Source organism: Mus musculus, chromosome 8 (assembly GCF_000001635.26).
Source record: "Mus musculus strain C57BL/6J chromosome 8, GRCm38.p6 C57BL/6J".
Lineage (NCBI taxonomy): Eukaryota > Metazoa > Chordata > Mammalia > Rodentia > Muridae > Mus > Mus musculus.
Window position 1 is genome coordinate 63,764,396 of NC_000074.6, and position 16,517 is coordinate 63,780,912.

The window sequence follows — 16,517 nt, forward strand, 5'->3', positions numbered from 1 at the left end:
GAATTGAATGCCAAATCTCTAGTTACTTTCAGCTTCTGGACCTTGTCACAAAGTGGATGCAGAGAATATTTACATACATATTACATAGGATTCAGCTTGACTGAGTTATCGAGTTTCATTGAGTCATTTGGAATTATTAAATTTAAAAGCCACAGGAAGAAAACTAAAAGTCATTCTTTTTATCAATATGTATTCATATATTCACAGTATCTCAAGAACTCATATCTGTCATATAATATGACAGAGAAAAATCATTTTCTCATTTGAACAAACTTCTGTACTAAAGTGCTGTGTTTAAAAAGACCCATGAGTAATCACATTTGATTATTTTGCTCTGTTATAAGCTTGTCCCCTTACTTTATTCCATCTATTTCCTTTAATTTATTCTGTTCAACATCTAATTTCCAATTCTTACTTCTGGCCAAATAGAATAGCATTCCTTTAGCTCTCAGTAGTTTTTGTTAATTGAATAAATAACAAACCTCTTGTTCCTATGATTTTATGACATTCACAACATCAATTCACAAAAAAACATACAAATATAAAATGCTAAATTAAAAATAAGGGAGAATTGGAGAGATATAACCTTCAATCATAAAAGAATTATTTTCCAAGATATTTTATTTTAAAATAGTATTTTATTGTATAAAATACCTTGGGGATTTATCTCAGAAGTATGACAAAAATTTTCCTAAAGAACTGAGAGAATAGAGAATACCCTAGAAGAAATTATTACAATGTATAAAAAGGAATTATGAGAGATTAGAATGTAGCTGCTTGGGGAGTTATTCTCTATTATTTGGCAACAAAAGAAGACAATTTCCTGAGGAAAAAACAACACAATTTTAATGCTCTAATAAAAAGGATTGAAGAATCATGAAATTTTGTTTTCCATTTAAATTTCTTAATACTTTTGTGAGTAATATTTGTTTTATTTAAAATGCCATTACTATGGAGACAGCTTCGTTTTTTTCAGCCAGTAAAGAAAAGTTCTATTAGAGTTTAGGAAATTCAAACACACACAGCAAGGCACACAGAAAAAGACCTGTGCAAAGCAGAGATGGTTCTGTATAAGATAAAGTCTAGTTTCTCCTTGAGGGCTAGAGGCTTTAAGGGTCTTTGAGAGGATCCCTGCCACCATCCCATCCAATTGCTTTGGACAGTTTTAACAAAGACATGGAGGCCAAGAGGTCCACAATTTTATAATTGTAGAACTCTTAAATAATAAGCTTCCTGACTTAACGAGAATGCTAAATTATTTAAAGATACAGAGAAACATTAAATACACACACACACACACACACACACACACACATATATATATATGTGTGTGTGTATATGTTTATAGATTACTATATTTATTCAAATATGCATGTATATTCTCTGAAGAATTTAAATTCTTTTACATATAAAAATCATACCTATATTAGGTGCATATATATACAAACATTTTCTAAACCTCCCTCTATATTTTTAATTGTTTTTAAAATTCCCAGAATTGTTTTCTCTCGTGGATCTGATTTTTTACTAATGTGTTATTTTGAGCTTGAGTCTTGTTTTCTAGTTCTAATCCTTTTATTAGTGTAGGTGAAATATTTCACAAATGTCATAGTGGACATGACATAAGTGTGAACATAAATGACTCTTGAGGATGAGACTTTATTGTTTCCCAACATATATCATTAAAGAATAAATGTCATATAATGAGTGAAATGAATTCACCTTTCAAGATTGGTGTCCAGGTTTCTCTTCCAACAGCCTGCAGATTGCCTTCTTTGCCAACGATACTAAAATGTAGAGGTGAAGGCTCCATGGTCACAGTCACCTGACCTCTCTGCTCAGTGTATAGCATGAGTGTGACTGTTGTGCTCAGCAATCTAGCACTTTATTCAACTTCTAGCCTAGCTTCAGCGTGGGAGGTTTAGAGAACTTCACAGGACTACATAAGCCAAAATCTCAAGGGAATGTAAGCCAGATCCATGGAAGCCTTGCCAGGCTAAAAATGATGAACACTTCAGGTGATATCTTCCACTACAAGAAGGTCTCACTAGAGTCCCTCTCATAGATTCTAGGAAATTTCGACTGCAGTGTTTCCACACCACACCTCCCAATTTTCCCCAATTCTAGCAGTCCCTCCCTCCATTGTATTCCTCCTCAAAACAATTTAAATAGACCTATAACCCCATAGTGAAGTAAAAACAAAAGTCATTAATAGCCTCCAAAACAAAAGAACCCAGGGCCAGACAGTTTTGTCACAGAATTCTACCAGACTTTCAAAGAATAGTTAACCCAATTCTCCTCAAAATAGAGCAGAAGGAACATTGTCCAATTCACTTTATGAAGCTACCTTTACCCTGATCCCCAAACCATGTAAAGTCTGAACAAAGAATACAGGTCAATTTCCACTGAGAACACAGATGTAAAAATCTCAATAAAATAACCTAAATGCAAATCGAAGAACAGATCAAGAAGATCATCTACCATAATCAAGTAGGCTTCATTTCAGATATGCAGGGATAGTTTACATCTGAAAATTCAATCAGTGTTGTCCACCACATAAATAAACTGAAGACAAAATACACATGAACATCTTATTAGATGCACAAAAAGCCTTTGACAATATTCAACACACCTTAATGATAAAAGTACTGCAGAGATAAGTGATACAAGAGACATATCTTGAAGGAGTCCCTGTATGTATCAACATGAATGAGACAGCGTGGAATTTAATGCCAGACTGTTTATTGTGGGCATATTGAAAACACAGTACAATTTAGGGAACGGTATCAAGGCAACAACCAGTGCATTTACATGTGTGGAATCAAACTTAAGGTATGACTATATGGAAACTCCTTTACAAAGGATATGTGACAGTGAGACCGAATTCTATAGTTAAAAGGCCTAGAATCTGGTATGGTCTCAGAATAAGACAGAATATACATCAGCAGGTTTTAAAGTACATATGACATCTTCCCTAAGGATAGGCAAATATCTGGGGAGGGAAGAGCCTGGGACAATAACTAAGAGGATTTTAAGTGAGGTGTGCCTCTGTGGCAAAAGGTGAATGAGATCTACCCTGACAGATGGTAAAAAGGTCACCAGGTCATTAACAAAATTCCGTCTCAGGTTTCGGAATCGAATGCAAGTCCTTGATTTTTATCTCCCCCTGCATGAATAACATTCCTGTTTCTCTTAGTGCTTCTCTGCTAGTACAAGACCATCATTCCCTCTACAATATCTAAATATAGTAAAGGTAATTTACAGCAAACCTATAGCCAATATCAAATTAAATACTGAGAAACTCAAAGTAATTTCACCAAAATCAGCAACAAAACAAGGCTGCCCACACTCTCCATATCTACACATTATCTTACTTAAAGTTTTAGCTAGAGCAATAAGACAAGTGAAGGAGATCAAGGGTATACAATAAGGAAGTCAAATTATCATCTTTCACAGATACGATAGTATACATAGGGACCCTAAGAATTCCAGTAGGGAACTCCTACAGTTGATAGACACTTTCAGCAAAGTGACTAGATAAAAGATTAACTCAAAACATTATTAGGCCCACTATATACAAATGACAAAATTAGTTATTTTAACTATTCAGAATTGCCATCAACTAAGAGTCACACTAGGTGATCTAGAATTCGAAATGTATCTAAGAATAGTAACTCAGCATATTGATAGCTGTCCTATCACTTTCTGGTTTCACTACTTTGGATAAGAAAGGAATCAATAACACCATTGGGTTTTTTTTTTAATTTTTGTTTGTTTTGTTTTGTTTTGTTTGTGGCTGTTTTGTCTTTGGTTTTGCTATCTTTGGGCTATCACTGTTTCATGTCAAACACTGTCATTAGTTTCAGATGGTTCTGACTCATCAGAACACTTACAAAGAACACTGCCAGCTTATTTTCTGTCCAGCTATCAAAGACTCATGCTTAGACTGGGGTGTGGGGCATCTCCAGGAAGAAACAAAGACCTGGGATAAGGCAGGTCCCAAGATTCAATGGGAGTGCCCTTAGCTATGACACACAGCCTTGGAAATATGGAACCTAAAGAGGCCATTTCTTGTAGCCAGGCATAAACACCAATGGAGCTATAGGGACACAAATCCACCCACAAAACTTTTGACCCAAAATTTGTCCTTCCCACAAGAAATGCAAGGATTGTGGATGGAGTAGAGACTGAGGGAATGGCCAACCAATAACTGACCAAGGTTGAGATCTATCTCATTGGCAAGCACCACTCCCTGACACTATTAATGATATTCTGTGAGGCTTGCAGAGAGGAGTCTAGCATAGCTGTCCTCTGAGAGGGTCTACATAGCTACTGACTGAAACAGATACAGTCACCCACAGCTAAACAGTGGGTGGAACTTGGGAACTCATGGAAGAATAAGAGGAAGAATTGCAGGCCCTGAAAGGAACAGGAACCTCACAAGAAGACCAATAGAATCAACTAACCTGTACCCTTGGGACTCTCAGAAACTGAACCACCAACCAAAAAACATACAAGGGCTGGACCTAGGACTCACTGCACATATGTAGCAGATGTGCGGTTTGATCTTCATGTGGGCCTTGAACAACTAGAGGAAGGGCTATCTCAAAAGCTATTGCCTGTCTAGGAGATATGTTCTTCTAGCTGGGATGTCTTGTCTGGCCCGGTTGTTCTCTTTATTCAGAGTGAACAAAGACTATATGAACCCTGGGGAGTTAGTAGGGGTACTCAGGGTGAGAGTACATTATTGTTTGTGGAAAAAAAACAAATAAAAAAAACAAGTGGGAATGCTTCATTTACATGAAGAATTCCAGATAGGTGCTTGCCTGGGCAGGTATTTATCAGAAGAGAGAACATTGCACCTTTAATTTAGCTGTGGACATTCCAGGAGTAGAGTATGTGGGTATCATGCTCTCCAGATAAGGTCTGGCAGAGAAGAGAAAGCCCTACTGAGAAAGGGAGATCTCCATTTTGTTCTGAGGTCAGGAGCAATCCAGACATGAAAGATTGAGACCTTAATAGCGGGGTTAGCCAATATGCCACCATTCCCACTGATGTAATCTGCATTCCTCAGTGAAAAATCTTCCATTTCTTTAATTCATTTTTTGACTTAATGTTTTAGTTTTTAACCTCAGAAAAAGTGTGAACACTGATTTTATTTAACTTGATATGTATTGTCTTAAGGATTTACAAAAGCAAAGACAATAGCATTAAGAGCTCCATAATTACCTAGTCATAAAAATGAACAACTAATGATTTATTCTATTACATCTGTATTTATTGCCTTTCACTACACTGGATTCAAAAAAATGTCGGAAGTTGCATCTGCTCATTCATAATGTATATTCCTCACTTCCGACACAAACATCTCCTTATTGTTTTTATTTTTACACAGCACTATCAGAATCTAATATTTATATCAACTCTTTCTTGACTTTGCTTTCTCTAGCTTTCATGAAATGTAAGCTCCACAAGAGTCAGAAGTGTTTTGTATTTTGATCACTGCTCTTTATGTATACATTTTATGATATTAAATGTACTGGGACATACACAAAAAGGATACTGTAAACATTTTCCAAACAAAAAAAATGGATTCACTGGAGTGTAAAATAAGAATTTTGATGTTTTCATGAAGCAAGTCCTGCCCTTCATAGATATGTAATAGAAAACACAGCCCAGTTGCTGAGTCTAAAGCAGAAGAGACAGATATAAAACAATGCTGTATAATAAAATTTTATATTGTATTCCTTTACAAAGGGATTGAATTTACATTGCATAGTAGACTCAGAAGGTTAGCATTAAATGCTTGAAAAACGTTGAATTTACATTCCTGGAAAAGAAACAATCACAAACACTAAAAATTCTTATGTGCACCTGTCAACAGACAAATGCATTCATTAAGCCTATAGAAAAAAATATTCATGTGGGAACAAAACCACATTCCTAACACTAGAAAAGGAAACAGAATTGTTCTACAAAAGCATACATATTCAGGCAGAATGCTAATAACCAATCAGTATCTGAAACAACTAAATATATTCTCAGATGTGCCTGCATTTCAGTCATTTTAAATAATTTCTATAAATACAAGTATTTCATAACTCATCTTTTGCCTGGAGTGGTAATCTCTGCATGATCTCCTCAGAAATCCAATTTCAAGTCTAGGTTTTTCTATCACGACTGCAGAATAGCCTTGGGCTTGTTGTGAATTTTCATGGTTGATTTTATTTTATATGAATGGCAGGATCATATATTTTAATTTCATTCATTATATCTGGCCTGAGCATGACCTTTTGTTACTTTATTGTTCCTTTCTCAACCATCAAAAAATCTTTGTTTTAATGCAGTAGGGCAATAATGTGAGTAACTCTGGAAAATACAGTGAGACTTGCAGTTTCAAACATGCTAATTCATGTTCAGTACACTCAGAGTTCTACTAGTCACATGAAAATGAACATGTGAGATGTGCATGGCCTTTCCCTCAGCTCTCGGGGAAAAATAGACCTTGATTCCCTCTGTATTTGAGGTGTCTCAGTTATCTGTACTTTTATGCAGAATATGTGAGTAAAACCTCTGTATAAATATTTATATACAATTGCTGAATTACCTCCAGGTCTTGCCTATGTTTGTGACTGTTCTTGAATGTAACTGCATTACTGACTTTTATAGCTTTCTTTTCATATTGTAAGAAATAGAAAAAATTTTTAAAAAGATATACAGTGGAAAGGAGGGAAAGTTCAGAAATCTGTGAAAGTGTCTTGGTGCAATTTTCATGGCTAGATTAACAGAAATAATCAAACATGAGTGACTCACATAAAAATGTATCTTTGGACTTAAATAAAAATGACAGAGGCTTGTATAATCACAAGACTTGGGAAGAGGAAACAAAAGGACCAGTGTTCAAAGCCAGCATCATCTACATAATGGGGCCACTGTGAGTTACCTGAGACCCTAATGAATTTTAAACATTATTTTATATTTAAAAATAATTGATAGTCTAAACTATTAAAAAAACGAAAAGAGTTAACCAAGTACTTTCAGTCTTTGACCTCTTTCTAGATATCAACCAAAATGCTAACTAATAACTACAAAAGATAACATTTTACCAAATTTATAAAATTAACATTCTTTGACAACTTATTATCATAAAATGACTGAACTTTATATGAAGTAATATTTGTAATATTTGCAATATTTATTATTCATGATTTAAAGAAGAGCTTTTAACAACTGTAATATATACATATGAACTTAACTTATGAAACAATAATACTTTAAGAATCATCAAATATGAGACTAATCTAGCAGTATTTGTAACAAAAACATTTGAAATAATGTTTCTTTACATGGTAAACGTTCCTTAATGGAACTACTAATGCACTGATTACATATTTATTATGTGAAGTTGCCCAGCTATTTTCATGAGTACTAAGAATTTATCAAGTGCATGAAGCTCATTTCTCCTCTCAATATTCGAATGGGAAAAGTTGGCAGTAAGTAATGATATTCAATAAAATTAGTAAGAGAAGTAATAAAATCATGTATTTTAATAAGTAAAATATTTAAAATTATGAATAGCTCAAAAGTCAGATTTAATCAGAGTCTGTTCTGTAGTTGAAAGTGTAGAAATTTGCCAGGCATGAAAACACACTTGGTATATAAGTTATTAAAATTTTAGAAAATATTTACATTTGGAATTTTGCCTTTATAATTGACATAATAAAAGCATCCTTCAGTTTAGTTATTTTACTTACTAGGACAGAATCCTAAAAAGACAATAATGTTGTAAAAGAAACTTAAAAAATTCCCTAAGAACGGTGGTTCACTAGACAAAGTACTTACCACATAAACATGAGGACCTGATTTGGTTGCCCATAGAACGCTGATAAAATGTAAGGCACAGCCGTGACTCTGAAACTTCAGGGCTGGACAGGTCTGAAGAATCTTATTATCTAGTCAGCGTAGCCAGCTGATGAGCTCCAGGTTCAGTGAGAAAACCTTGCTAAAATATAATGTGGGGAATGACTCAGAAAGATACCTGACATTAACATAAAGCCCCGAACACATGTACACACAAATGTGCACCCTTGCACATACATGCACTATAAACACACATTTTAACTTAAGGAGAAAACAACATATTTCTATTATTCTTACTGCCATATGTATTGGATATCCTGTTCACAATGATCAGTCGTGGTTCTTTGTGCTAAAGTGTTTGGTAGCACATCTTTATTTTTAGCCTTTGATAATATGGATACAAAAATCACTTAACTCTTTTTCACATTTAGGAAGCTGTTATTTTCATATAGAAATTATGACATTTTGCCCTTTTGTTTATAAGTGGTCCTATACAGAGACACAGGCAGGCAGACAGACAGACAGACAGAGAGACACAGAGAGGCAAATAGAGACAGAGATCTATATAATGCTCAAGACTATGGATGCATTCTTATTTGTATTTTTCATTACGAGCAAATATAAAATTTACTTCTTTTGTTATTTCCTCATTAATTTTCTTTACATATATTTCGGGCTTCTTACATTTAAGTGTGGTAAGTCCTAATTCAAAATTTTATTCAAAATAAAATTCTTGATTTTACTAATTGTTTCCTCAGTCCATGTTATAATTTCAGCACATACAAGATATTCCAAAATTATCTGCTTTCACAGAAATATAAGAATCTCTTTTCTTGTACTAATTATTGAAAAGAATATTGTCAATGTTATAGTCTGGTTGTTTACCTGGCAGAAGGGAAAGAAAGGAAGGAAGGAAGGAAGGAAGGAAGGAAGGAAGGAAGGAAGGAAGGAAGGAAGGAAGGAAGAAAGAAAGAAAGAAAGAAAGAAAGAAACAAAGAAAAGAAAAGAAAAGAAAAGAAAAGGAAAAAGAAAAGAAAAGAAAGGAAGAAAGAAAAGAAAGAAGAAAGAAGAAAGGAAGGGAAGCAAGAGAAGGGAGTGGGAGAGAGAGAAAAAAGACAGGAAAGTTTTTTCACTGTCCAACTCAAGGTGGCCCAGAACTCACTGTCTTTGGCCTCAGATCCCTGGACAGGAATTGTAGGATTATAGGTGTGTGATATACTCAGTAATAAACACTTCTTCTAAGGGACCTGGGTAACTAATGATATTACTCATTTCAAAACAAAGGTGTTCAAAGATTAGAAAATATTTTAAAATACTAAAAATCTACCACAGATGCAAGCATTAGACTGGGTACTTTCAAATTGTACAGAAAGAAGTTGCTGTTAAACTTGTGCTGCGATAACTGATACATGATGCCTACTTTTTTAAAAATGATTTTTAAAACACATGACAAAATGTAAGAGTTTCTTCTCTTGTACTAATTATTTGTCAATGTTATAGTTGGGTTGTTTACCTAAATGATTTTTTAAAATGTATTTCTGTTTTCATGACTTCATTTTGTTTTCCTTCTATCCTTCTATTCTCACTTAATTTTTTTGACTTTATCTTACAACTTTAGTTATTCTTTGACGATGTATACAATGTGTAGTCAAATAATTAGATCTAATATTCATAATTAGAGTTGAAGAGAAAAATTCCATAAGAATCTAGAAGAAGCTTTTTCAAAGAGCAAAGATATTAAGTCATTGTGAATGTTTTACAAATCCATTTCATCATCAGTGTTGAGTTAAAACTTAAATTACATATTTTCTTATGTAAGAGGCTGTATACGCATGAGACATATCCAGCTATATTATATGTAAATAAATATCCTAGCCCCAGGGTGGCATTCTATTATTCTTCCAGAACCGAAGGATATGTCTGTGTGAAAGATTCCAAAAGTTACCTTGATTTCACAGTCTTTATTTCTTTCATAAAACCTATTTCTATTGTACGGGAACAAAATTTATGAAAATATTGTTTCATTATATATTTTAAGTCCATGCATACATGAATAACATGAATATGTGAGGATTATCAGGGACTTAACAAACTACTTTAACAATCTGTGTACATGTGAGTTGTTCATGCTTTATATAACAGATTCAAAACCATGAGTATCCAAGGCACCTTTCTTCAAGCCAGTAGCTCCTCATGGAGTAGCTTATGCTTAGTCTGTTATACTCTCTTATTTCTCATCTTTTCTCTCATCCTTTGAATAAATAAATTCAGCAACCAAACCTTTGAAGTGAATGTCAAAATTTGTTCAAGAGTAAATGCTACTTAGTAAGTCATTTTTCAAAGAACACAAATGGGGTCTGTCTGAAGAGGTTAAGAAACAGAGTAGAAGCCGGGCATGGTGGCGCACACCTTTAATCCCAGCACTCAGGAGGCAGGCAGATTTCTGAGTTCGAGGCCAGCCTGCTCTACAAAGTGAGTTCCAGGGCTAAACAGAGAAATCCTGTCTCCAAAAACAAAAACAAAAACAAACAAAACAAAACAAACAAACAAACAAACAAACAAACAAAAAGAAGTATAGTAGAAAGGAACAAGTTATCTGCCAAGTACTCTGGCTTCTATGGAATCCTATATATTCTGAGTCATAAGAGGCAGGAAGTTATATTTGCCAGCCACAGAATCTCTCCAGTTGGTTCTGCTTTCCTAATTATTCATCCTACTGCCTGATCTCATTGAAGGGGCTTTTTAGCTATGTCTTTATGTTCATTTAATGACATTTTCACATTCATGAATATGACATGTCCATTAATTTTCCACTCCTTTTATCAGAAAAATCTCAAAGAATGTCTATAACTAACGAGGTACGTTAACTTCTTATAGCTAAAATCTATATGTCACACTGTTAAATCTTTTCACATTACAACACTGTTTAACATTTTATACAGATTTACTCTTCATTTACTGCCAATAATTACTTTCTATGAATTTACTTTTAGTTGCCAAACATAATTTTCCATTTGCCTCTCAAAACACATTTGAGAAGAATAAATATTCTCTGAAATTTGTTTCCATTTTAATTTCAAGAATATGATGTTATTTTGCCAGTAGTCTAAGAAACAGCTAACCTATAGCATTCTATATAAATACTATTATTGCATCCAAATTAATAGCTGAATATAATATACTTTTCAAGCACAGAAGTTAAGCTATGATTTGTCAATATATCATGGGTGACGAAAGGCTAGCTTCAAATACACAATATTTAGAAGCTAAAAATATCACTCGATGCAACATAATAAAGGTCATATTTGAAGTGTGTGATATCTTAGACATGTGTTTGTAGTTAATCTTTCTTCCCAAAACACAGTAACATAAGATGACAAAGTATTAACAAGCAAATCCAAGGAGAACAGGACAGGAAAGAAGAGACACGATATATTGGAAGCAGAAAACAGCTGGAATGGGCACAGCATACGGAGAGTGAGTTATGAACCAGCAATACACAAAACTCATAGAAACATGCATACTATGCAGGCTGCTCTGGACTCAGAATCCATCAGTAGCTAGTTTGTCTAAGAAGAAGAAACAAGTGGAACCGACAGACCTTCATTGCAGATCTCCTTCCACCCCATGCAGCTGGTAATTCTTTCATTCATTGTGGTAAAGACAAAGTTCCATCCACTTCTGGAAAACTTTGAATCACCACGAGTCTAATGTCCACAGCTGACTGCCCTATGGCCAGTTGTGGCAGTTGGGCTGAAAGCAAAAAGTAAAGATGCTACATAGTAAACTGACAAGTTGTTATCTTAAAACCTCCAGTTAGCATCAGATAAATTTGGAAGCAGGATTGAGTCTCTTCTCACAAAACTCTATAGTTTCTCTCCAGTAAAATCAGTTTGCACAAGAGAAATACCTCTGAATAATTGGCAATGGAAGAACTATTTAGACACCATTAGCCTTGGACACACTACAGGACAGCTCACCAACGGACTTGCAGCATTCATGTATTCTGAGGATAGCTAACTAGGGTTTGGGTTTAATTCCCAGACACTGCCAACCGTTACTTCTTCATTTGAGTCAAATAAAGAAGACTCTAGGAACAACACAGAGGAGTAAGGAAAGAGCCAGCCCCAGTGGTGTGCAAAGGCTACTCAGGAAGAGGTGAAAGGATTATTGCTTGAACCCAGGAGTTCAAGGCAACATAGAAGACCCTGTTTATAAAACAAACAAAATAATTTAAAGATATAATAAGATCATATAATTCTCTTATTTCAATAAGCATATACAGGTATATATAACTCTTATTAATTTTACAGCATACATTCCAAAAATGACTCCAGTGAATTTTTATTTTGATGATGGCTGTGCTCAGAATTTCTCCACTTATATATTTCCACTTATTCATATCATTGCTACTTCAAAGTAATATTAATTTTTTCCTGAGATGAGATGAATATTATCTACCCCAATCTGCAGGACTTAAACAACAGTGTTCTTGGAGGAATGGAGCTACAACGACAAATTTTGGCATCAGAAGACTCAAAGGAAGGAGGCAAGACAAAATTCCTGTTCAAGCCTCATTTATTCTTGGGAAATGGAAGGCTTTTAAAGATGAAAACCGCAAATGGTATTTGCTCAGGTACACAGGCCAAACCGGAGGTGTCCCCATTGTAAAAAGGCTTGGAAAGGAATGTCCTCATTGTGAAAGGTTCAGAAAGGAGTGTCCTCATTGTAAAATGTCAGGAGTCAATTACGGAACAGAAGCAAGATCGTGGAAGAAGCAAAAGAGTGTTAGATAATGGCTCAGGGACAAGATTCCAGGGGCTTCTGGGCACCAATAATTAATATCAAAAAAAATGTATTAAGTCTGTGTAATACATCATTCATGTTAACAAGTAACACAAAATTAATATTCACAAAACTGAAAGATAAGTATTAGTAAATTAAATAACTAGGTTCTTTTCATAAAAGTCAGGACATTAATAAGTTAATTGTTGGTAGAAATGTCCTAAAAATTTTTACTTTGCTTTAAAGAAGTTTGATGACACCATGCTCCATTTAATCTTCTCAAAATCAAAACAGGACTGAAACCTCTTGAGGTGAATACACTAACCTTTATCACCATTTGACCCAGATAGCAGAATACTCTTGACTCTGAGGTCCTTAGTAATTATGTACATGCAGCAAGCACATTATAGGGAGTATTCCTTGGGTATGATGATCCTGGCCTGTGTAAGGAAGCAATGTTAGCAAGCCCTCTGGGAAAAGGACAACAAGCAATATTCAGTTTCTTGGAGTCAGCACTCCAGGTTCCTGCCTTACCTGAGATTCTGGCTAGTGTTCTCTCAAAGATCAGCTATGGGCCATTGAAGCTAGTTATCTTGCCCCGCAAGTTTCTATTAGCCATCGTGTTTTACCAAAGCAATAGAAACCAAATTAAAAGATTACTTCCATATCAATCATCAATCAAGACAATCATTAATCAAGACAATCTGTCAGAGATATGGCCACAGACCAATATGAGTCGGTTTCTCAAATTATGCATCACAGGCTACTCTACGTTGTATCAAACTGACAATAAAAGCTAATGAGAACATTTGTCCATTCTGGATATAAATTATATATAAAAATCTAAGTTAAAAGTATATTAAAATGTGTATTTGTATAAGTTTTATCTTAATATTTTTAAAGTATAGATAATTATTCCTTTCAAAGAAAGAAATGTTAATCTCTGCTCTTCCCTGTTCCAGAGACAGCTGCATCTTCTTGTGCAGTTCTAGCCTTGTCCCGTAGACAAAATGGTGAAGGTCATTGTGAACAGATTTGGCCGTATTAGGTGCCTGATAACCAGGACTGCCATTTGCTTTCCACTTGACAAAGTGTAGATTGTTGCCATCAAGAACCTCTTCATTAACCTCAACTAATGGCCTATGTGTTCCAGTATGACTCCACCCATGGCAAATTCAACGGCACAGTCAAGGCTGAGAATGGGAAGCTTGTCATCAATGGGAAGCCCATCACCATCTTCCAGGAGCCAGACCCCGCTAACATGAAGTGGGGTGATTCTGGTGCTGAGTATGTCGAAAAGTCTACTAATGTCTTCACCAACTTGGAGAATGCCAGAGCCCACTCGAAGGGTGGGGCCAAATAGGTCATCATCTCTACCCCTTCTGCCAATGCCCCCATGTTTGTGATGGGTGTGAGCCATGCAAAATATGACAACTCACTCAAGATTGTCAGCAATGCATCCTGCACCACCAACTGCTTAGTCCCCCGGCCAAGGTCATCCATGACAACTTTAGCATCGTGAAAGGGCTCATGATCATGGTTCATGCTATTACTGCCACTCAGATGCCTGTGGATGGCCCTTGTGGAAAACTGTGGTGTGATGACCATGGGGCTGCCCAGAACATCATCCCTGCATCCACTGGTGCTGTGAAGGCTGTGGGCAAGGTCATCCCAGAGCTGTTTAGGAAGCTTACTGGCTTGGTCCTTCCTGTTCCTATCAAATGTATCCATTGTGGATCTGAAATGCCACCTGCCTGAAGAAACCTGCCAAGTATGAAGACATCAAGAAAGTGGTGAAGCAGGCATCTGAGGGCCCACTAAAGGGCATCTTGGGCTACACTGAGGGCCAGGTTGTCTCCTACGGCGTCAACAGCAACTCCTACTCTTCCATCTTTGATGCTGGGGCTGGCATTGCTCTCAACTTTGTAAAGCTCATTCACTGGTATGACAATGAATACAGCTACAGCTGCAGGGCTGTAGACCCCATGGCCTCCATGGCCCACAAGGAATAAGAAACTCTGGACAACCCACTCAAGCAAGAACACTGAGAACAAGAGAGAGACCTCAGTTGCTGAGGAGTCCCTACCCCACCTCGGCCCCCAACACTGAGCATCTCTCTCACAATTTCCATGACAGACACCCATAATAACAGGGTGGGGCTAGGAAGCCCTCCCTACTCTCTTCAATACCAGCAATAAATTCTGCTGCACCAAAAGAGAGAGAGAGACAGAGACAGAGAGAGACAGAGAGAGAGACAGAGAGAAAGAAAGAAAGAAAGAAAGAAAGAAAGAAAGAAAGAAAGAAAGAAAGAAAGAATGGAGGGAGGGAGGGAGGGAGGGAGGGAGGGAGGGAGGGAGGGAGGGAGGAAAGAAGGAAAGAAGGAAAGAAGGAAAGAAGGAAAGAAGGAAAGAAGGAAAGAAGGAAAGAAGGAAAGAAGGAAAGAAGGAAAGAAGGAAAGAAGGAAAGAAGGAAAGAAGGAAAGAAGGAAAGAAGGAAAGAAGGAAAGAAGGAAAGAAGGAAAGAAGGAAAGAAGGAAAGAAAGAAAGAAAGAAAGAAAGAAAGAAAGAAAGAAAGAAAGAAAGAAAGAAAGAGTGAGTTCACCAGTAACCAGTATTGTCTCAAATATAAAATCCAGGAACCTAAAAATATAACATATGGAAAGAGCAAATAGTTTACAATTCAAGAAAGAAAATGAATTTAACACTTGAAAATCAGACAATTTGTAGACAAAAACAAGTGAAAAGTTAGGTCAAGATTTTTGTTCCATGAATTTTAGCTGATTTTTATGCTTATTTTTTATTTTAATTGTTTTATATTTTTGCATTCCAAATGTTGCCCCTTTCCCAATCCCTCCTCCAAGAGATCTTTACTCTATCCTCTTTGCCTCTGAGAGGGTACTCCTCATCCCTCACCCCTACCACCCTTCTCACCCCCTCCCATGTTGCCCTTTCCTGGAGCATCAAGTCTCTACAGGATTAGTGCATTCTGCCCCCACTGAGTCCAGACAAGGCAACCCTCTGACACGTCTGTGCTGGGGGCCACAAACCAGCACATGTATGCTCTTTGGTTAGTAGCTTAGTCTCTGGGAGCTCCCAGGGGTCTGAGTTAGTTGATACCCTCAATCTTCCTATGAATTTGCCATCTCCATCAGCTCCTTCAATCTTTCACCTAACTCTTCCATAGGGGTCCCCGACCTCAATCCAATCAATAGTTGGCTGTAACTATCTTCATCTGTCTCAGCTGCTGGTAGAATTTCTCGGATGACAGCCATATTAAGCTTCTGTTTGCAAGTAAAACATGGCATCAGTAATACTGTCAGGGTTTGGTGCCTGCCCATAGGATAGATACCAAGTTAGACCAATCACTGAATGGCCTGTCCTTCAGTCTCTGCTCCACTTTTGTTTTTCTATTTCTTTTAGTCAGGAAGAAGTCTGAGTCAAAATTTTTGAAGGTAAGTTGGTGACCCTATCCTTCCACTGGGGATCCTGTCTATCTACTGGAGGCAGTTCCTTCAGATTCCATCTACCAACACTTGGACATTTTGGCTAAAGTCATTCCATGGGTCCTGGGAGCCTCTCATATTCCAGATATCTGATACTATGTAGAGTTCCCTCTGCTTCCCACCCACACTGCATATTTCTATTAATTCTCTTTAACTCTCTGGACTTCTCTCCCCCCACACCCCAATTGATACTGACTCTCTTTTTGTTCCCCCTCCCCTCTCCTACTCAGGTATCTCTCTCCCTCTGCCTCACATGATTATTTTGTTAACCCTTCTAAGTGGGATTGAATCATTCTCATTGGGGCCTTTCTTCTAGATCAACCTCTTAAGGTCTGTATGTTGTATCATGTGCATTCTGTACTTTTTGACT

General features: G+C 36.4%; 1 long non-coding RNA gene and 1 pseudogene across 2 annotated transcripts in view; one reads left to right on the plus strand and one right to left on the minus strand.

The window, feature by feature from the left end:
* Gm35424 overlaps positions 1 to 13,081 on the minus strand; it is a 29,265-nt gene extending 16,184 nt beyond the window's left edge. For both annotated transcript variants that reach the window (XR_870459.1, XR_379022.2), the window contains exons 1-3: positions 12,971 to 13,081; positions 11,462 to 11,613; positions 7,843 to 8,002 (exon numbers count right to left, since the gene is read on the minus strand). This is a non-coding gene — a long non-coding RNA (predicted gene, 35424). The remainder of the gene's footprint in view (positions 1 to 7,842; positions 8,003 to 11,461; positions 11,614 to 12,970) is intronic.
* Positions 13,638 to 14,856, plus strand: Gm5350 (predicted gene 5350; annotated as a pseudogene).